Source organism: Rattus norvegicus, chromosome 12 (assembly GCF_021556685.1).
Source record: "Rattus norvegicus strain SHRSP/BbbUtx chromosome 12, alternate assembly SHRSP_T2T, whole genome shotgun sequence".
NCBI classification, from domain to species: domain Eukaryota; kingdom Metazoa; phylum Chordata; class Mammalia; order Rodentia; family Muridae; genus Rattus; species Rattus norvegicus.
In genome coordinates this window covers 44,793,953-44,798,212 of record NC_141545.1, presented here as the reverse complement: position 1 = coordinate 44,798,212, position 4,260 = coordinate 44,793,953, and positions in this window count along the sequence as shown.

Sequence of the window (4,260 nt, the reverse complement as noted above, 5' to 3'; positions counted from 1 at the left end):
CTCTAAAGAGCATCAGTGAAGTAACACTCATTCAGTGCCTCTGCTCAGCCGGCCATTTACTCATTCATTCACACACGCATCTGCTCACCCAGCCATGTGTCCATACACACACACACATCTGCCCATGCGCTCCTCCATGCACAATCCACTCATGTGTCCATCCACGCACACATCTGCCCAGGCACTCCTCCACCCAGCTATCTGTACATCCGTTCACGCATACATGAGCTCCTCCATGTCCGAGTCTGCCCGAGTTCCTCCACCCACGCATCCACTCCTGCGTTCCTCCACGCAGGCATCTGCCCACGCTGTCCTCCATGCAGGCATCCCCCCATGTGTCCATCCATGCACACATCAGTCCATGCGGTCTTTCACGCACACTTCCGCTCATGAGCTACTCCACGCATGCGTCTGCCCGAGTTCTTCCACCCACACATCCGCCCATGCTGTCTTCCAGGCACACTTCCGCTCATGCGCTCTTCTATGCACATCCGTTCCTGCGTTCTTCCACCCCGCCCCTGCGTTCCTTCACCCCGCCCCTGTATCCTTGCATCCACGCTGTCATTCACGCATTTGCTAATCTTTTCATTTGCTTACCCACGTACTCATTTATTCTTTCAAGCGGTGATTCATTCATTCACCCACTCCTTTGTGATATATTTAAGTTCTCAGTGAGGAGTGAAGACTGGGCGTATTTACCTTCGAGGTCGTTCAGCACATCTGAGGTCAAGACTCTGCCCTGTTTCACCCAACGCAACAATGTTGGACACAACAGAAGCAACTGGAAGCTGAACCGCCCTGGTTGACCTGGGGAACTGAATGTAGCCAGGACCAGCAGAGGAGGGCATGGTGGGAGGTATGTGTGTGGTGAGGGTGTTAGAGAGCTCTGAATGAGCCACGTTATGTAGGCCAAGGGTCGTGGTGATGGAGAGGTATCTGGGGAGAGGACATTCCAGAATTAGGGGAAGATGCCCCTGCACAGGCCCCATGGAAGAAAGGACCCGAAGCTCTTGGCAGTTTGTGGCTCTGCGCTGGGCCGTCACCAGGCAACCTCTGCCCAACCTCCTCCAGCTTTGCTTCAGGGACCTTCTCTGCAGAGACAAGGCCTCAGGGCATCTCCCCACCTCAGCCAAACTGAGAGCACTGACCTGGAGGTCCAGGTCTTGGGAATCCAGGGCTCATGACTTTCTGTGAGACACAGAGTTTACAACCAGTTTTCCCTGTCGTTACCTGTAGGAGTGGGTCCCACACATGAGGCAGGGACCCACAAGGCAGGCGATGGGTTCGGTCACAGCTTTCCCCATCGTGGCTTCTAAGGAACTGGTGCTCTGAGGTGTCTTGATGGCTGGCAGCAGCCATGACCCCTAGCTCAGGGGGTGATACAGGTTCCTGGAAACAGGTCCAGAATATCTCTGCTTGCGCTCTGTCCCTGACTACCAAGCTTTTCTTAGGCCGTGCCCAGTGTCCGACACGCATTCCCCCAGCCTTCTGAGGGAGCAGATCGTTGCAGTTCTTTGAAGACATACAGATATGTCCTGGGAGGTGGTCACTGGTGCAGGGGTGAAGAGACAATAGGTCAGACCCTCTGCCCTGTGGATGCAAGGGCTGTAGGATCCAGGATTTGCTGCAGCTGAGATGAGGAGTGGATGGGGAGGTGTGGGCTGAAGACTGGCCAGGGCTGGTCCATGCTCTGAAAGGGTTGACAGTTACAGAAGTCCACACGCAGCTGTTGGTCTCATCTCCACGAGAAGCCACTTGCATCTGATTGCATTTCCTGGACACCGAGATAGAGGCGCTAGGAGCTAGAGTGGATTGTTTGAAGTCACACAGTGAGTGTGGCACTGAACCAGGAGGATTCCGTTACCAGCCAGTGGTTGAATGGCACCAACCTTGAGGAGGACCCTTGCATTCCAGAGCTGGGCAGAGAGACCTGTTGAGTTTCCTCAGATCTGTCAGGAAAACACCAGGTTCGCTTGCTGCCCCCGGTGAGAGAAGTCGCCAGCAAGCCGTACTGTGAGTACATGGGCTGTAAACCTGGCTTCTGCCTTCTGTCAGATCCACGGAGGGCAAACGAACGCCTACTCACTCAGTTTCACCAAATGGCTGAGGCTCAGGAGAACTGTCGCAGCGTACAGCCCTGGGATCAGGGGGTTCAGAAATTAGGGGTGAATTCATACCAGTGATCTGAAAAACAACCCTCAGGTTTCTCGTCTCTAATGGACAGAAAAATCAACTGCTAAGAGACTGTGAGGTAGCTCTGCAAGCCTTCCCCTCCCCCCACCCATTGACAAAGAGACCTGTTTCCCTTCCTCCTTCCTTCCCTCCCTTTCCATCCCTCCCTCTTTCTTACTCTCCTCTCTCTCTTTCTCCATCTCTCTTTCTTCCTTCCTTTCATCCATTCCTGTCTTCTTTATGCTCAGTCTCATGTAGCTCAGGCTAGCCTTGAACTCACTATGTAGTAGAGGATAGCCCTCAACTTCCGATCCTCTTGTCTCTACTTCCCTAGTGCATGGACCCCCACTCCTATTCCCTAGTGCTAGGGCCAGAGACCCACACTCCCATGCCCAGTTTCTGAGGTGCTGGGCATGCAGGTGAACATTTGTAGCCATTGAGCCTTGGCCTCAGTCTGTTTCCTGCTCCTTGACAGTTTTTCCAGTTATTTTACACAAATTCAGCAGTCAGTAACTGAAGGAGGATAAGGACAACACAGTGGCCTTCATGTTGCTGGCGTGTGGCACCGTGCTGACCGTCCTCTGGTTACGCCTCAGTAGTCACACTGCCTCTTCCACTGAAGGTTTGAAACACTCAAGACTTCACCCCCTGCAGAATGGGTCTCAACCTTCAAATTGCAGGGGCATAGAGGTCTCTCCCTGCCAGGGAGACAGCTCAGAACTATGTAGGCAGCATGGCTGCCTTGCCCTAAATACATGACACTCTGACTTTCCGTGGTGGCTCGCGGTTGGAAAACGTTCCATTAAAACATTAGTAAAGTTCACTGTACCACAAATCAGCTCTCCAAAATGAACAATTCATTGGCGTTTGGTAGTTTTGCAATGCCAGGCAAGCGCTCACTGTTGTCTTTATGGTTCTGGAAGATTCCATTCTTCCAGTAAGAAGCTGGCACCCTGAGGTTGCTGCATCCCACATATAATGAATGCAGTAGTGACTTACCTCATCTCTGTGACAAAACAGCTGAGAAAAGCAGCTTAAGGGGGGGGGAAGGGCTTAGTCTGGCTCACAGTCTGAGGGGACACAGTCCATTGTGGGGGAGGGGCTTAGTCTGGCTCACAGTCTGAGGGATACATTCTATCATGGGAAAGGGCGTATCCTAGCTCACAGTCTAAGGGGATACAGTCTACCATGGGGAAAATGGTTTATTCTGGCTTACAGTCTGAGGGGACACAGTCCATTGTGGGGGAGGGGCTTAGTCTGGCTCACAGTCTGAGGGGATACATTCCATCATGGGAAAGGGCTTATCCTAGCTCACAGTCTGATGGGGATACAGCCCATCATGTGGGGGAGGGGCTTATTCTGACTCACAGTCTAAGGGGATACAGTCCACCATGGGGAAAATGGTTTATTCTGGCTCACAGTCTGAGGGGATACATTCCATCATGGGAAAGGGCTTATCCTAACTCACAGTCTGATGGGGATACAGCCCATCATGTGGGGGAGGGGCTTATTCTGACTCACAGTCTAAGGGGATACAGTCCACCATGGGGAAAATGGTTTATTCTGGCTCACAGTCTGAGGGGATACAGTCCATCATGTGGGGGAGGGGCTTATTCTGGCTCACAGTCTAAGGGGATATAGTCCATCATGGTGGGGAAGGCAAGGCAGCAGGAGCGTGGGGCGGCTGTTCACATGACACCCACAGTCAGGAAGCAGTGAGAGATGGACGCTGGTGCTCAGCTCACGTTCTCCTTGTTATTTAGTTCAGGATCCCAGCTTGGTGACACTCACAGTGAAGATGAATCTTCTCACCTCAGTTAATTTAGGTGATCCCTCACAGGCATGCCCTGTCTCCTAGGCAATCTTAGATCCTGTCAAGTTGACAGTCCACATTAACCTTCCCACCATGTAATGTGCCTTTTATCTGCCATTTCTTTCTTCTTGTTTACTGTACCTACCACCTCTGGAAAACTCTTGACACAGCTCTTATGTCATCAGCTGGAGCAATCCCAACTAACCCCTGATGTCATAATAGATTTTTAAAAAAAAAAACCCAGGACATAGAATGTGGTGACACAGATCTGCAAT